This window comes from Ranitomeya variabilis, chromosome 4 (genome assembly GCF_051348905.1).
Source record: "Ranitomeya variabilis isolate aRanVar5 chromosome 4, aRanVar5.hap1, whole genome shotgun sequence".
NCBI lineage: Eukaryota > Metazoa > Chordata > Amphibia > Anura > Dendrobatidae > Ranitomeya > Ranitomeya variabilis.
The window spans coordinates 658459045-658478064 of record NC_135235.1 but is presented as its reverse complement, the minus strand read 5'-3'; the positions used below and the strand labels follow the sequence as shown (position 1 = coordinate 658478064).

At 48.0% G+C, this 19020-nt stretch overlaps 1 protein-coding gene across 1 annotated transcript in view; it reads left to right on the top strand.

The window, feature by feature from the left end:
- Nucleotides 1–5441: 5441 nt before the first annotated feature.
- Nucleotides 5442–19020, top strand: part of LOC143768181 (uncharacterized) — a 124002-nt gene continuing 110423 nt past the window's right edge. Inside the window, exons 1-2 of the mRNA XM_077256871.1 lie at nt 5442–5921; nt 7225–7302. The gene's annotated coding sequence lies outside the window, so the exon portion shown is untranslated. The remainder of the gene's footprint in view (nt 5922–7224; nt 7303–19020) is intronic.

Sequence of the window (19020 nt, the reverse complement as noted above, 5' to 3'; positions counted from 1 at the left end):
GTTATACGCACCACGAAGATCTATCTTGGTGAACCAACTAGACCCCTTAATGCGAGCAAACAGATCAGATAACAATGGCAAAGGATACTGAAATTTGACCGTGATTTTGTTTAGAAGGCGATAATCAATACAAGGTCTCAAGGAACCATCCTTCTTAGCCACAAAAAAGAACCCCGCACCAAGAGGGGAGGAGGAGGGGCGAATAAGTCCTTTCTCCAAAGACTCCTTTATATAACTCCGCATAGCAGCATGCTCCGGCACTGACAAATTGAAAAGTCGTCCCTTAGGAAACTTACTACCAGGAATCAAATTTATAGCACAATCACAATCCCTATGAGGAGGTAGAGAACTGAGTTTGGGCTCATCAAATACATCCTGGTAATCTGACAAAAACGCAGGGACCTTAGAAGGAGTGGATGAAGCAATTGACACCACAGGAGCGTCGCCATGAATTCCCTGACAACCCCAACTTGACACAGACATTGCTTTCCAATCCAGGACTGGATTATGAGTCTGCAACCATGGCAGGCCCAACACGACAACATCATGCAAATTATGCAATACAAGAAAGCGAATCACCTCCTGATGAACAGGAGTCATGCACATGGTCACTTGTGTCCAGTACTGAGGTTTATTCGTAGCCAATGGTGTAGCATCAATTCCCCTTAGTGGAATAGGGAATTTTAAAGGCTCCAAAACAAAACCACAGCGCCTGGCAAATGACAAATTCATCAGACTCAGGGCAGCACCTGAATCCACAAAAGCCATAACCGGGTAAGATGACAGGGAACAAATCAGGGTAACAGACAAAATGAACTTAGGCTGTAAAGTACCGATGGTGACAGATTTATCAATCTTTTTTGTGCGCTTAGAGCATGCTGAGATAACATGAGCTGAGTCACCACAGTAAAAGCACAACCCATTTTGCCGTTCACTTCTGGTCAGAATTCTATCACATTGCATAGACTCAGGTGTCTGTTCAGAAGACACCACCAAATGGTGCGCAGGTTTGCGCTCCCGCAAACGCCAATCAATCTGAATGGCCAGAGTCATTGACTCATTCAGACCTGCAGGCGTAGGGAACCCCACCATGACATTCTTAATGGCTTCAGAAAGACCTTTTCTGAAATTTGCAGCCAGGGCACACTCATTCCATTGAGTAAGCACCGACCATTTCCGAAATTTCTGGCAGTACACCTCTGCATCATCTTGCCCCTGAGAGAGGGCCAACAACGCTTTTTCAGCCTGGTTCTCAAGATTAGGTTCCTCATAGAGCAATCCAAGGGCCAGAAAAAACGCATCCACACTGAGCAATGCAGGATCCCCTGGAGCCAATGCGAAAGCCCAATCTTGAGGATCGCCACGCAAGAAAGAAATAATAATCTTAACTTGCTGAACAGAATCCCCAGAGGAACGAGGTTTCAAAGAAAGAAACAACTTGCAATTGTTCTTAAAATTCAGGAACCTAGATCTATCTCCAGAAAACAACTCCGGAATAGGTATTCTAGGCTCTGACATAGGACTGTGCACAACAAAATCCTGAATACTTTGTACCCTTGCAGCAAGATGATCTACACTGGAGGCTAAACTCTGGATATCCATATCAGCAGCTGAACTCAGAGCCACACCAAGATTAAGAGGAGGAGAGAAGCCAGACACACAGCAGCTAGACACACGGCAGCAAAAAAAAAAAAAAATCTCCAAGCTTCTTTTCTCCTGCTTCTGCCATGCAATTAACACTTTATAGTCCGGCTGTACTGTTATGATCCTAGTGGCAAGGATCGCAGGTCGGACTAGCTAAGTAACTGAACAGACTACTAGCTCTGGGGAAGTGGTAACTAGATTGACCGCAACCTCATCCTATCCGCAAACAACTATAGGCAGCCGTGGAACGTTACCTAAAAAATCCTAGACGTCTCGTCACGGCCTGAGAAACTGACTATTCCTGGAGGGAAAGTAAGTCCTCACTTGCCTCAGTGGAAGACCCCAAAGATATAGAATAGCCCCCCACAAATATTAACGGTGAGTTAAGGGGAAAGCACAAACGCAGAGATGAAATCAGATTTAGCAAATGAGGCCCGCTAATACTAGATAGCAGAAAATAGGAAGGAAACTGTGCGGTCAATAAAAAACCCTATTCAAAATATCCATGCAGAGATTGCTCGAGCCCCCCGCACCAACTAACGGTGCGGGGGAAGCAACTCCGTACCCCAGAGCTTACCAGCAAAAAGAAATCACATGTTAGCAAGCTGGACTAGACTCATCATACACAGAAATCATATTGCAGGCAGATGAGCAAAAAATATTCAAACAGAACTTAGCTTATCCTGAAGAGGCAGAAAACGAGACAGCCGGCAACAAGTGGAAGTGAAGCAGAGCTAAATAGGAGCCTCCCTGGTGAATAACGAGGCAGCTGATCCAGCAGACCCGCAGGATAATAAACCAAACCACCAGGGGGAGCCAAAAAACCAAAGTCACACAATACCATCTGTGACCACAAGAGGGAGCCTGAAAACGGAGTTCACAACAGTCCACCATCACCACCTACACATCTGGGAAGCCCTGGGGACATACTTCACCTGTGGGAAGGTACACCATCTAGCTGCCATTCCATCACCCCAGCGGACCCCTAGCAGCGTCGGTCACCCTGACCAAATACCACAGTTGGCGTCACGAACACTGTACAAACAACTACACCTTTAATTGCGCGCCCCTCAGAAGGGCCACGGACCGGGTCGGGCCACCGTGACATTCCCAGAACTGAGAGAGATAGACCCGGTACCGAGTACCCCATTGCCCTACGCGTGGGGGCGCTCCATGTAGTTCTTACATTAAGCCCTGCCCACTGCGGCACCTCTTCCATTCAGCTCCGCCTACATCGCAATGCGTCCTGCTTTCCTTATCTTTATCATTGGGTATGCAGGCCATGCTAATGTTTGAGATTGCCTCCTCATGCGTCATTTTTGCGTTGCGCTAACCGCAACAAAATGCAACATGTTGCATTCGGAGCAGCATCACATGGTCTGCATACCCAATGATAAAGATAGGAACGCAGGACACATGTTGACATAGGCAGAGCTGAATGGAAGAGGTGTGGCCGTGGGCAGGGCTTAAAGGAGGAACTACGCAGCCCTCCGCAGCTCTGCCCTATGCAAGTGTGAGGAACTCTGACAGTGATGGCTGGGAGGTTTACATATATATTCCCAGCCTGGACCAGTGATATACTGTATATCCCCCCTCACTGGGAGCTCCTCAATAACTCGTACCTATAAGTGAAGACTCTCCGGCGACTGTTTGCCCTCCGTGCAGTTCCCTAACTGACCTGGGGTAAGTGGTAGTGCTAGAGAACCGATCCTTGATGGGTCTTTCTCTCCCTACCCAGATTTGAGTGACGTCGACACACCTCTTCCCCTTTATGATCTGTCACAGTAGTAATCCAGAGAGGTGCTTCTGGTGTTTGAGGACTCCAGATAAAAGGAATAGCGACCTATCATCAAGGAATCATATACCTCAACGTGGGCCATGTAAAAGTATTTTATTTAAAAGTGAAATAGTTACATTCAAGATTAAACTACGCAATTTGGCTAGATAAGCCTTCATCAAGTGTCTACAAAATAATGCTCCGTATAACTTACCTATACCTGTCTCTGCTCCAATTTCACATACGGGGAGTTTCCCAACATGAGGATTTGATCATTTTTATCTGTGGCAACCCAGGAGTCCGGGTACCGCAGTGGTGCTGCCTTCCTCTCAGGGAGGGTAATGCCAGGCAGGAGAGATCCCTTTGGCAGGTATGGCCTCTTTCACACTTCCGTCTTTCTTTTTCCTTCACAATGCGTCATTTTGTGAAAAAAAACTATGAAGCAATTGGTGCTGCTGAATCCGTATTTTTCTCATAGACTTGTATTAGCGACGGATTGTGATGGATGGCCATCCGTTTCATCCGTCGTGTGCTGGATCCGTCATAAAATTGCTGTCCGTCGGGTGGAGACAACACATAGAAACTTTTTTGTGTATGTCGGAAAATCGCTCAGCGACGGATCCTGTGCTGTCCGTCGTTGGCTATAATGGAAGCCTACGGACGCAGGATCCGGCGCTGACCGTCAAAAGCAGGAATCCAGCGACGGATGCCGTCTTTTCAAACTGAGCATGCGCGGAAGAATTTCCAGTCAGGGAAATTCTCTCTAGCTCTCTCTCTCTCTCTTTACTATGATTAGTAAACTTATAGAGAGGGCACTCAAAATAAATGCTCCGCCATCAAAATATATAATAAACCAAAAGAAGAATGGACACCAAAGCTAAAGGTAACAATTTAACAATTTATTGAGAACCATAAAACAGTACAAGACTACACAAATGAGGTATATGATATCGGGCGCCCCCCGAGGAAGCAATATTTGCGAAACGTGCGTCGGGGCTCCTCTTTTCCGCGTACGGCCACAGGGTGGGACTTTGCGTGTGCATACATTTTCTCTACTCTTGTAAGTATAACATGGCTCTATATTTTTTATATTTTTTTATGTTTATGGGATTTTCCCTGGTATATTTGCACATATGTGCTGAGATTAATATTTATACATAGGGCTCTCTCGCCACATTATATTTTGCATGAGGCACTTTATTTACCTTTTTGACTTACATGCACACCCACTGTTTCCCTATACCTGCTCTTTACTTATGAGCAATTACTTTATTGCTGTCAGATATTCCATTGGCTGTGTGTTACCATTAAATATTTTATAGTATTACTATATACTTATTGCATATCTTGTTGTGGTACACCTCCCCCTCTTTTTACTCTGTCTCTTAGCAGGTTATATACGTATGCGGCACTAGTGTTGCCTTTCTTCTAAATAATTTTTCTTTCTTATCATATACCTCATTTGTGTAGTCTTGTACTGTTTTATGGTTCTCAATAAATTGTTAAATTGTTACCTTTAGCTTTGGTGTCCATTCTTCTTTTGGTTTATTACTCTTTACTATGATGCTGCCTATGCAGCATCAATAGTAAAAAAGATATATTGTTAAAAAATAATTAAAAAAAAAAAAAATCGTGATATTTTTACCTTCCGGGTTACCCTGCAGCCTTCCCGATAGCTCCGCCCCATCCACATCACATTAACAATGCTCCACCCTGTCCACACATAGCTCCACCCCATGCACATCACACTAACAATGCTCCACTCTGTCCACACATCGCTCCGCCCCATCCACATCACACTAACAATACTCCACCTTCTCCACATATGGCTATGCCCCATCCACATCACACTAACAATGCTCGACCCTCTCTACATATGGCTATGCCCCATCCACATCACACTAACAATGCTCCACCCTCTCCACATATGGCTATGCCCCATCCACATCACACTAACAATGCTCCACCCTCTCCACATATGGCTATGCCCCATCCACATCACACTAACAATGCTCGACCCTCTCCACATATGGCTATGCCCCATCCACATCACACTAACAATGCTCCACCCTCTCCACAAATGGCTCTGCCCTATCTATCTTGTACACATACAGCTCCACTCCTATCAATCTTGTACACTCACAGCTCCTCCCAGGTCATGAATGGCTCCTCCATGTCCTCCTTGCACACACACGGTTCTGCCACTTCACAAACAAATTGCTCCTTTCCTTCCACCTCACACACAACTTTTTTTTTTTTTAGTGTTCTTCTGTGTTTTTATTTGCTAATGAGCACAGTGTGTATGCGCACCTACATATTACTTTACCACTAGAGGTTTGCGGGTCCTTGTTTGGATCTCTTGTATTAATACACAGCGGGTGTGGCCCCCCGGGCTGTGCACCTTTATCCATCAAGCTTACCCCAGACTGGTGTTAATCCCAGTCAGACATGGCTCCTATCTCTTCTCTTGCCAATATGAGGCCTTAGTAAGCACAGAGAGGTGAGTCACTGAGGTCTGGGACCTTCCTTATTGGGCACAGCTTGTGGTGGTCGGGCGGCTTTATCTCCCCCAAAAATGTTACCCAAGTTCCTCATGTGTTATACATGTATAGTAATAGTGGCAGTCATGTATTCATTGTTTGCAGTGTGCGGACGGACCGTGTATATATTTCTGTATATTGCCCGCAGCGTATTTGTACCTGTACAGTTAAGGCCACACGCACACAATGAGTATTTGAGTTTTTTCTACCTCAGTATGTGTAAGCCAAAACCAGGAGTGGAACAGTCAGAGGATAAGTATAATAGAAACACATCTCCACTTCTGCATTTATCACCCACTCCTGGTTGTGGCTTACAAATACTGAGGTAAAAAACTTGCCAAATACTCAACGTGTGAATAAGGCCTCGTAGTATGGGGTGCGGGCTCTGAATGTTCTTGTATTAATCACATGACACAATCACAGGTCCTGTGCGCACAGAACAGCCACATATGTGGTGTGCGGCTCTGCAGGTGGAGGTAGGTGCTGGAGATTCCCCATTACTGGACATGGGGGACATCAACACCTTCTGTACTTTGACAGTTGAGGGTTTTTTTTGTGTTGCCATCATCTAAGAATCATATCGTTTTGTTCCTATTCTATTGATAGATACATATGAGACAAATATGAAAGACAGGAAAAAAGGAAATTACTCACATAGTACAGTGCCACTTTCATGGCCACCACACACAGTATACTGTTCCCACAGTACCGCCATCCCCCCCCACACAGTATAATGTTGCCACAGTACTGCCATCCCCCCAAAGTATTATGTTCCCCACAGTACCGCCATCCCCCCCCACAGTATTATGTTCCTACAGAACCGCCATCCCCCCACAGTATTATGTTCCTACAGTGCCGCCATCCCCATACATACAGTATAAATCAGCTGTCGTGCAGGGAAAGATGTCAGCTCACCACTGGAGCCCGCATCAAAGTCGGGGAAGCGGCCTATGACGTAAAGATACGTCATGACGTAAAGCTACGTCATGTCGTGAAGGGTTAAAATTGCACACAAAAAAGGCTTGTATAGGGCACTGGTCACACATAGGTAGCGCAGTCACCCATATTAGTGACACCCACACTATTAGATTAGGTGAGTGACTGCCCAGTATTATATAAGTGCACCCTATGAGGACTCCCTAGTTTACAAGGCCAACATTGATGGGCTCGGCTTCACCCTGAATAAAATTATTGTGCAAAAAAACTAAATATAATATATGAGGTATTGGTTGATTGGTAAGTTGTTATTGGTTGTCTCCTCAGTATTTTGCTCCTGTGTTGCCGCCATCTTTATTATATGGCTTTGCTGCATCCTGTGCATTAGTTCTGAGATCTCGGCAGGTAAATACCGTTTTCCTTTTTTTGCTGTGTTAATTCTTGAATTTTCGGGGGATGTTAATTTCTCTTTTTGTGGCTTTTGCTCTAATGTTGGTGCAGATGTGTAGCAGCGGATTTAATAGCACAGAACAGCTCTGTTTCTGCACTAACAATACAACGGTGGTTTTTATTTTTCAGTCTTCACATAGAAATCTATAGAGAAAATGCCCCAGAACTGCACAGGTCAGCAGCGTCTCTAGACAAAGTGTTGCAGGAATTTTCATGGAATCACATCCACGTTGCTTAGACATTTAGGCCGTGTTCACATGTAGCGTAAATGCTGCTTTTTATCTGCTGCCTTTTTGTACATTTACCTACATTTGTCTGTCCAAACTAAGTGAATGTGATTCCATGAAGGCTTCTCTCACTGCGCAGTTTTTGGTGTTTCTTTCTCTGTAGAGCAGATCTGGGCAAAGTGCGGCCCACGGACCGAGACAGCCGAAGGGCTGACAACATGTGGGTCTCCCTGTGCCCTCGCCCCCCGCAGCCCGTTTCCCAATATCACTGATATCCACATCCTCAGTATGTGGATAGAAGTGGATCCATTGGTGGAGGATGGAGCCGCCGGTTCCTTCCTCCACCAATCGGCGTGTGCGACTGAGACAGGTGACGTCATGATGTCACTACATCACATCTGCTATGCGGAGACTCAGAGCACCAGAGACGGGAGCAGAGAGTCGGGGGAACGGGAGAAAGGTGAGTATGTCTGCCTGTATATAGAGATGCTATATGGGGTCATGTACTGTATATAGAGATGCTATATGGGGTCATGTACTGTAAATAGAGATGCTATATGGGGTCCTGTTATGTATATAGAGATGCTATATGGGGTCATGTACTGTATATAGAGATGCTATAGGAGCTCATGTACTGTATATAGAGATGCTATATGGGGTCATGTACTGTATAAAGAGATGCTATATGGGGTCATGTTTATAGAGATGCTATATGAGGTCATGTACTGTATATAGAGATGCTATATGGGGTCATGTACTGTATATAGAGATGCTATATGGGGTCATATACTGTATATAGAGATGCTATATGGGGTCATGTACTGTATATAGAGATGCTGTAGGAGCTCATGTACTGTATATAGAGATGCTATATGGGATCATGTACTGTATATAGAGATGCTATATGGGGTCATGTTTATAGAGATGCTATATGAGGTCATGTACTGTATATAGAGATGCTATATGAGGTCATGTACTGTATATAGAGATGGTATATGAGGTCATGTACTGTATATAGAGATGGTATAGGAGGTCATGTACTGTATATAGAGATGGTATAGGAGCTCATGTACTGTATATAGAGATGCTATATGGGGTCATGTACTGTATATAGAGATGCTTTAGGAGGTCGTGTACTGTATATAGAGATACTATAGGAGGTCATGTAGTGTATATAGCAGACCTGGGCAAGATGTGGCCCGCGGGCCGCATCCGGCCCGCCTGATGGTTTTAAACGGCCCGCCAGCTAGCTGTCACTTCTGACAGCCGCCCCCGGCACCGCTCGGCCAGCCTTCAGAGGAGCACCGCTGGCGGCTGGAGTGAAGGCCCTGAGCTGATAGGCATCGGCCCTGTACAATGTGTGCAGCAGAGCCAGGTTGAATATCGGTGGCGGCGGCCATCTTCCCGAGGCCGCGCGTGCGCAGATGGAGTGCTCTGCTTCAGGGGGCTTCAGGAAAATGGCCACGGGAGGCCGCACGTGCGCAGATGGAGATCGCGGTGGCCATTTTCCTGAAGCCGAGTTTGCAGATTTAGATCTCGGCTTCAGGATAATGGCCGCCGCGATCTCCATCTGCACACGCGCGGCCTCCCGTGGCCATTTTCCTGAAGCTCCGTGAAGCAGAGCACTCCGTCTGCGCACGCGCAGCCTCGGGAAGATGGCCGCCGCCACCGATATTCAATCTGGCTCTGCTGCTCACATTGCATTCTGGGCCGCTGCGTCAACTCACCGGTGGAAGGGACCCTGCGCACGCCATGCCGCACCTCTGCCGTCGCCACACCACTGCTGCAACCCCCCCCATGGACACCAGGCCGTGGCGTCGCCCACCTAAGCAGGAAGGGACCCTGCTCAGGTGCACGCCACACCGCATCGCCCCACCTCTGCCGACACCATGCCTCCTGTGACCCTGTTCTGCCACCGCCAGCCTTCAGGTAAGGCTACTTTCACACTAGCGTCGTGCACTGCACGTCGCTATGCTTCGTTTTGTAGAAAAAACGCATCCTGCAAAAGTGCTAGCAAGATGCGTTTTTTCTCCATTGACTTGCATTAGCGATGCAGTGCGACGCATTGCCACATGTCGCAACTGTCGTACGACGGTTGCTTCGGACCGTCTCCACCAAAAAATGTTGCATGTAATGTTTTTTGGTGCGTCGTGTCCAGCATTTCTGACCGCGCATGCGCGGCCGGAACTCCGCCCCCCATTGTGCAGCGCTTCCACAGTATGCGTCGGTGCGCCGCAACATCGCATTGCGACGTGCAGTGCACGACGCTAATGTGAAAGTAGCCTAACATACTGTAAATTCGGACAATAAGACGGACCCCCATCTTATAAAAAATCTTTTTTTCTGAAATCTTCACCCCAAATTTGGGGTGCGCCTTATGGTCCGGTGCGTCTTATAGTCCGAAAAATACAGTAATTATATTAGTCCGGCCCTCTAAATCCATCCCAATTTCTCATGCGGCCCCATGGCAAAATTAATTGCCCACCCCTGGTATATAAAGATGATATATGGGGTCGTGTACTGTATGTAGAGATGCTATAGGAGGTTGTATACTGTATAAAGAGATGCTATATGGGGTCATGTACTGTACATAGAGATTCAATGCAAGGGCTCACACTGTATATAAGAACCTACATGGAGGCTCATACTGTACATAGGGGGTTGTTTGGGGCTCATACTGTGTATAGGTGGGCTGTGGCTTTGTGTGGGCTCATACTATGTATAGGAGGGGCTGTAAATGTGTGGGGGCTCATAATGAGCTGTGTGTGGGTTTATACTGTATATAGGGGGATGTGAATTCTGCTAATTATTAAGTGATACAATATATTAATATACTATAATGTTAATATTTCTAAAGAAAACAATTAATTTCCGCCTATTATGTAGACCTCTACAACAATCACGGTGTCTCATGTGGCCCCTTGGGAAAACTAATTGCCCTCCCCTGCTCTATAGACTTCTATGTGGAGTCTAAGAAAACACATGTAAGAAACTGCAGAACTAAAGCTTTTCTGTTCTCTAAAAATCACATTTACTGTAAGTTCACACAGGGCATTTTTGCAGCATTTTTTTGCTGCTTTTTTATGCTAATTTTCAGCTGCTTTTTACAGTATCAGCAAAGCCTATGAGATTTCAGAAATCTCATGCACATGTAAGAGGGTGGTGCTGTTATGGACAGTAACACGCTGCCACTTTAAGAGACAGCACCCCCTTGTCTGGTGTGATGGAATGTCCTGCTTTCCCCCTGCTATGGGCTGTGAAGATGAACTGCCCGAGAATGAGGGGAGGAGTTGAGCCTGAACTGTGTGTGTGAGCTGAAGCTGCTAGAGAAAACGGTGTGCTGTTTGCTACAAGAAAGGTCCCAGGCTGGGACAGAGTGTACTTGTGAAATTTGCAAGACTTGTCCGGGTACAGCAAAGGTGGCTGTTCTGTGATAGTTTGTGAAGCCACAAAGATACTGAGAAAGGGACTTACAGTTTCCAGGAGTATCCCTAGGATCCAGAAGGAAGGAGAAGACCACGTTTCACAGAGCTGACAGAAAGCCGTGCGCACCACCGTATAGACTGCTGGGGCCCCCCCTGGGACTGGACCTGAGTCCCCAACATCACCGTGAATCTGTTACTGTTTGGTGCACCAGTTAGGGCCTAGTGTAGGCTTCAATAGTCAGTACACAGGAGCCGTGTGGCCTGCTTAGTAAGGGCCAGGGAGGTTATACGTAGAGTAGCATCGTTATTTGTGTATTGTTTAAAGTTGCTTGTGAGACATTTTCTGAGTCTGTAATAGTTGGCGCACCATGCTATTTTACGGACAAGATAACGTTCATAACTCTTGTAAATTGTCTGTTGCCATTGTATACCCCTGTTTGCATCTTCCTCATTCCCTTCATTCCTTGCCTCCCAATAAATCTGCCCTTTGTTGTTTGCACCTCATCTCGTGTACAGTAGTCTTCCTGCACCGTGGTGGTCCCCCGGCCATCGCTTCAAGTGGCGCTGCGAGCAGGGTACTGTCACCAAGATGGAGGCAGCAGACAGCAATGGCGGGAATGCTAATGTTAATGGAGATGCCGTGGGCATTGGTGGAACCCCTGCAAGGACACTCCCTATGGGGACCATATTTAGTGTGCTACCAAAGTTTGACGGCAAGAATATGCCACTGTCCGACTGGGTGTCCCGGCTGCAAAGCACCCTGAGGATTTATAACATCAGCCCAGACCTTGAAGTGGACATTGCGTTAACTAACCTAGAGGGGGAAGCCCGTAGAAACATTTGCCTACAACCAGAACTCACCCGCAGTACCCTGAAGGAGCTAGTGAAGTTCCTGGAAGAGATCTACGGTGAGACTGCTAGCGCCGGACACCTTTGCGCCAAATTTTTCTCCAGGCTGCAGTGGGAAGAAGAAGGAATTTCTCAGTATGCAACAGCACTGCAAGAAGTGTTAGCAGAGATGCAAAGAAAGGAGGAGGATGGATTTGGCGGCATGGGCTCTAAAGACCGGATACTCCGGGAGCAATTCATTCTGGGACTGCACAGCACATCCTTGAGGCGAGCACTGTCAGAACGGGTCCGGGCAGATCCGGCTCTTACGTTTCGTCAAATCCTGGCGGAAACAGTGGCCCGAAGTAAAGAAGAGAGCTATGCGTCTGGGGTGATGCGTGTCCAGGGCGCCAATACCAGAGGGGACCCAAACTATCAGGAGGTGCTGGTCCAGGTGGTGCAAGACTTGCAGCGGTCCCTTGTCAACGTGCAAGAGAAACTGACCCAGGTGGAGCAAAGAGTGGGGGAACTACAACAGTCTGACCCACCATGCTCATGCAACCATTTTTCAGCCCGACCAATAAGGGATCAGTGGGAGCAAGCCCCCTCCCATCAGGCATCGGAGGCACGAGGATAGGCTCGAAGTACCCCCCCCCGGCGAGGAGGAGGAATCCAATGCTGGGAATGTGGAGGATGGGGGCACCTTGCCAAAGACTGTTGGAACTATACTCAAGGCCAGCAGAAGCTGCCGTTAAACTACCAACCCCCGCAGTAGTGCGGCACTCTGCGGGGGAGGTGAGAAGAAAGTCCGCTCCATATCATAACAAACACTTGATTGCTGGGAACCCACATCCTACGTCCTGAATTCGAAGGAGTTCTAGTGGATTGCCTGATAGATACCGGGTCACAAGTGACAACGATGCCAGAAGCGTACTTCAAGCAGCATTTCCAGGAGTTGGGAGAAAAGGGATCCTGCTAGTCCCTGAGCCTATCAAGGAAGATGTGCCTGTAGTACTGGGAATGAATATCCTACGTGAACTCGATCAGATTATGTTTACCAAACGGGGACCTGGATATTGGAAGAAGGCTACTCCACATAAGCCTACTCAAGAAGCCCTTCAACGACTGATCCGCGTCTGTGGGACGCAGAAGAGTGTGCCATCTTATCAGACGGTAGGGGTCATCAGGGCTCCTGGTAAGGAACCTGTAATCCTACCTCCCGAGCGAGAAACTATAGTATACCTTCCAGTGGGGACTCACCGCAACCTTGATGGGTTGGAAGTGGTTGTTCAGCCTGTGGTAGGCGGAGGAGTGGACCAAGAAGTCATGATAGCTCATACGATAGCTGTGGTCCAGCGAGGACATGTCCCCATAAGAGCTTTGAATGTGGGGGCCCAGGGAGGTCACCTTGCCACGAGGGACAGATCTGGCCCTGGTGTACCTACATAAGCCTACATAAGGGTGAAGTGGTGAGTCAGAAGGAGATGTCTTTATCACTGAAAGAAGGCGTGGGGTGGACCCTAGCAGTTGCTGTGGGGGATGAAGAGACACCATCCCCGGAGTGGAGTGGACGGGTCATCCTTGATCAAATGGAAGTGGATGTGAAGGCTATGGGCCCTGAGCGTGTGCATGCAATAGAAACTATGCTGTGGGAAAATCAGGCCGCATTCGCCCGTCACGCCGAAGATTTCGGCTGTACTGAAGCCATCACGCATGAGATACTGACTGGGGAAGCTCGTCCAATTCGAGAACGATACCGGCAGATCCCGCCCAAGATGTATCAAGAGGTGAAAACATTACTGAGGCAGATGCTGGATTCAGGAGTGGTGCAGAGTAGTCAGAGCCCTTGGGCAGCCCCGGTGGTGCTCGTCAAGAAAAAGGATGGGACCATCCGGTTCTGTGTAGATTACAGGAAACTCAATGCCTGCACTGTTCGAGACTCGTATCCGTTGCCCCGCATTGAGGAATCCTTGACAGCATTGGGGAAAGCCAAGTACTTCTCCACCCTGGACCTAGCAAGTGGATACTGGCAAGTAGCCGAGGCAGAGAAAGACAGAGAGAAAACCACCTTCATCCTCCCTATGGGGCTGTTCGAGTTTAACCGGATGCCCTTCGGGCTCTCCAATGCTCCAGGCATGTTTCAACGGCTGATGGAAAAGTGTTTGGGAGACTTAAATTTTGAGGCTACCCTGATCTATCTGGATGACATCATTGTGTTTTCAGCCTCATTCGAAGAACACCTTGCCCGGCTTGGACAGGTACTCGGAAGACTGCGGGCCCATAACCTGAAAGTGAAGCCAAAAAAATGCCACCTCTTCAAGAGAGAGATCGAGTACCTAGGCCACATAGTGTCACAAGATGGAGTTCTACCCTCGCCAGAAAAAGTGGCTGCTATCCAGAAGTGGCCAGTCCCTCGAACAGTGAGAGAACTCCAGGCCTTCCTGGGACTCGCTGGGTACTACCGCCGGTTTGTTAAAGACTTCGCAAAGGTGGCAGGTCGTCTTAATGATTTGCTGAGGGGGACCGCTGGAGTGCCGAAGACCCAGCGCATCCCCTGGGCACAGGGACAAGACGAGGCCTTCCAGGCTATAAAGAATGCCCTTACTTCGGCCCCGATTTTGGCCTACGCAGACTTCGATCAACCGTTCCTATTGTACACAGATGGTAGCCTTCATGGACTCGGTGCAGTACTTTCTCAGATACAGGATGGACATGAGAGTCATCGGGCATGCTAGCAGGTCCCTAAGAGACAGCGAAAGAAACCCTCACAATTACAGCTCCTTCCGGTTAGAGCTCCTGGCCCTGGTGTGGGCCATGACAGAAAAGTTTGCAGGCTTCCTGACAGGTACCAAGATTCAAGTTCGAACAGACAATAATCCCCTGGCCCACCTTGAGAATGCTAAATTGGGGGCCTTAGAACAACGGTGGATGGCTCGCCTAGCCAAGTTCGACTTTACCATCCGTTATCGCTCTGCTACCGAAAACGCAAATGCTGATGGGCTGTCAAGAGTGCCTGTGGAGACTCCAGTGGGGGATCTTGATGAGCAACTTGAAGAGGAGGAAACCCCAGACTTTAATAAGTTTAAGCCCCCAAAGGTTGCGGCCTAGTCAAGAAGGGAGGCCTGCGCATTACCCCGGTCCCTGGGGAGAACCAATGAGGAATGGGGACACGTTCAGGATGAAGACAAAGGGCTGAGACAGATGAAATGGTGGGTAACGCAAAAGCGGAAGCCTGGCAAACCAGAGAGAGATGATCTGGACTCTGAAATGAGTGTGTTGCACCAGTGGGATAGACTGGAAGTGCGAGAGTCAGTGCTATATCGAAAGAGGCAACAGCGATAAGATATGGAAGTAAGGTGGCAAGTGGTCATCCCAGGAAGAATGGCTCAAGAGTAGCTAAAGAAGCCCACGAATTCGGAGCTCACTTCGGCCCCACAAAGACCTATGGTTACAGAGGTATGTGCATTGCCCCCGGTTGGAGCTTGTGGTGGAAGACGCTTGCCGGCAATGTCAAGTATGTGACCTCATTAAGAGTACCGAACAGAGGGCACCCATCCAGACCATACAAACTAAGGAACCGCTAGAAGTCTTGATGATCGACTATCTCCTCGTGGGACACTCGGCCCAGGGGCTGCAATACTGTTTGGTGATGACCAATCATTTCTCTAAGTTCGCAGTAGTCACTCCGACTAGAGATCAGACTGCGGAATCGGCGGCGCGAGCCATCTGTCAAGACTTCATCTGGGTGTATGGGTGCCCAAAGCGCATCCACTCCGACCAAGGCACGTGTTTCCAAGGCAAGGTGATGGAAGAATTGTATCGCATGTATGGTATCGAGCGGTCCCGGACCACCCCTTACCACCCTCAAGGCAACGGAGCTTGTGAACACTTCAACAGAACCTTACTTCAAATGCTGAGAACGTTGGAGAAGGATAAGAAGGCGTGTTGGCCAGACTATCTGCCAGAATTGGTCTGGACCTACAACAATCGGGTCCACTCCACCACGGGTTATACCCCTTATCTACTGTTGTTTGGAAGAGCTGGACGAGAGATCATTGAGCTGAATTTGGAACAGCCAGAGGAGCTGATGGAGCAAACTGTCACCTCATGGATGAAAGAGCATCGGCAACGATTACAAACAATACGACGGTTGGCGGGTCAGCAACTGCAAGAAAAAGAACATATGGGCCGCAAACCGACTCAAGAGTTACAACTCCAACTTGGAGACCGAGTATTAGTCAGAGAGAAATGCCCTAAGGGAAAATTAAGTGAGAGATGGGAAGTACAGCCGTACAAGGTTATCGAGCGAGTGTATGCTAACGGCCCTGTCTACAATATACAGATTGAGAATGGGGCATCCGCCGATAGAGTACTTCACAGAAATATGCTGCGGCCTTGCCGGTCTGAGGTCTGTTCTACGCCATTGTCGCCTGAAGGTGCCACTCCACTTCCTGAATCTGTCATGCCTGATGGTGAAATCGATGATGAGTGGTGGACCGTCCCTGACACAGTAGGTGGTCCTCAGCCACACAGAGACGGTAATCCCATGGATGTACCAGTACCGCAATGCGAGGACGAGACCAGACAAGAGCTCACAATGTCTCCTGCAACAAGTGTTCCTCTGGAAGATAGTCAAACCTTGCCTGACAGCCAAGAGCTTCGGAGATCCCTAATGCAATGTCTAATGCAGGGGTTCCACCAGTCCGATATGTAAAACAGTGTGCTCTGTCTGTTGTTAGACCTTTGTTGCCTCCTCTATAGGTGCTGTTCCGCATTGCACGTTCCTTCATTACGCTTCAACCTTGATTCTGTGATGGTCGAGGACAACCATCATTAAGAAGGGAGGCATGTAAGAGGGTGGTGCTGTTATGGACAGTAACACGCTGCCACTTTAAGAGACAGCACCCCCTTGTCTGGTGTGATGGAATGTCCTGCTTTCCCCCCTGCTATGGGCTGTGAAGATGAACTGCCTGAGAATGAGGGGAGGAGTTGAGCCTGAACTGTGTGTGTGAGCTGAAGCTGCTAGAGAAAACTGTGTGCTGTTTGCTACAAGAAAGGTCCCAGGCTGGGACAGAGTGTACTTGTGAAATTTGCAAGACTTGTCCGGGTACAGCAAAGGTGGCTGTTCTGTGCTAGTTTGTGAAGCCACGAAGATACTGAGAAAGGGACTTACAGTTTCCAGGAGTATCCCTAGGATCCAGAAGGAAGGAGAAGACCACGTTTCACAGAGCTGACAGAAAGCCGTGCGCACCACCATATAGACTGCTGGGGGCCCCCCTGGGACTGGACCGGAGTCCCCAACATCACCGTAAGTCTGTTCCTGTTTGGTGCACCAGTTAGGGCCTACTGTAGGCTTCAATAGTCAGTACACGGGAGCCGTGTGGCCTGCTTAGTAAGGGCCAGGGAGGTTATACGTAGAGTAGCATCGTTATTTGTGTATTGTTTAAAGTTGCTTGTGAGACATTTTCTGAGTCTGTAATAGTTGGAGCACCATGCTATTTTACAGACAAGATAAAGTTCATAACTCTTGTAAATTGTCTGTTGCCATTGTATACCCCTGTTTGCATCTTCCTCATTCCCTTCATTCCTTGCCTCCCAATAAATCTACCCTTTGTTGTTTGCACCTCATCTTGTGTATAGTAGTCTTCCTGCACCGTGGTGATCCCCCGGCCATCGCTTCACACACACATTGGTTTTTGTGTCATCAGTATTTTGTGCTTTGGTGCGTTTTTTTTTTTACATAGAGCATATCACTTCTTTAAGTGTTTTTCCAGCGTTTTCCACCCATTGACTTGAATGGATGGTGAAAAAACCCTTCAAAAATGCAGGTTGACTTTTCTTGCAGTGTATTTGCTGCAGAAAAGTCAAGGACAGCCGGATGTGACATCACACTCAGCTCTACTACCTCTAGATGGCAGGCTGCATGTGTCATCAGGCAGAGCGGAGCCAAACCCCATTCTCTTGAATGGGGGCCTGACAATCCAGTGTTTAACATGCTGTTATATGCATGACAGCGCGGCAAACACCGCTTCTGATCGGCGGGGAAATCATCCCTGCCGGTCAGAGAGCTGGTGAGTATTCAGGCAAATAGCTTCTACGTATAATTAAGAGTGGGCAAAGCCAGTGTAGGTCTTTCCAGCGGCAGACACCACGTTAGACACGCAGCATCACGGACACGTAGGTGCATTCAATTCTACTAAGTACCCCCTTCTTGTTCTAAGGGACGCATCTTGCAATACTCCATTAACTGGCTCTGGGCCTTGATGCCATACTATTCGTATAGCTACACCGGTTCTGCCCACGCTGAATTATACGTAGAAGCTATTTGCCTGAATACTAATTTCAAGCCACATTCCTTGATGTCACATTAGACGTATATCTACACCTACTCCATCCAAGCTGAGCGATTCATATTAGTCATTTTCTCATTACAAAACTGAAGCCTTAGGCCCGGATGACACATTAGACGCATAGCTACACCTGGGAGTTTACTCTCCCGATAGGTCACTTAGGGCTAGACCCCACACATATGGATCCTACTGATGTACAGGGATACCTGCTATACTCACCATAAGAGCAGTTGGTTTACTGAAGAAGGTCTCGTTTTGACCGAAACGTTTATTTTGGACTGCAATAAAAATACTCTTTTCAAAGCTACAACCATAAATAAGTTGAGTGCCAAATTATTTACTATATATCTACTGGTTTGGGGAACCTATTTTGTGCACCAACACAGCTGTGCCACAATATATTTCACTATTCCCCGCTGTTAGGCTACATTCACATTTGCGGTCAGCGCCGCAGTGTCGGGCGCCGCAGCGGCGCCGCATGCGTCATGCGCCCCTATATTTAACATGGGGGCGCATGGACATGCGTTGTGCTGCGTTTTGCGCCGCATGGCCGCAAGCGTTGGACGCAAGAAACGCATCAAGTTGCATTTTTTTTGCGTCCAACTTTCGGCCAAAAACGACGCATGCGGCGCAAAACGCAGCGTTTTAGCGTGCGTTTTGCCGCGTTTTTGTTTGCGTTGTGCGCTGAGGCGCCGACGCTGCGGCGCACAACACAAATGTGAACGTAGCCTTAGAAGACTGCGGGAGGGCTCAGCTGTGATCGGAGGTATAAATTTCACCTCCGGTCACTGGTGTCTCCTGATGGGACTACTGATCCCATCATCTGACACCTACAGCCGCTAA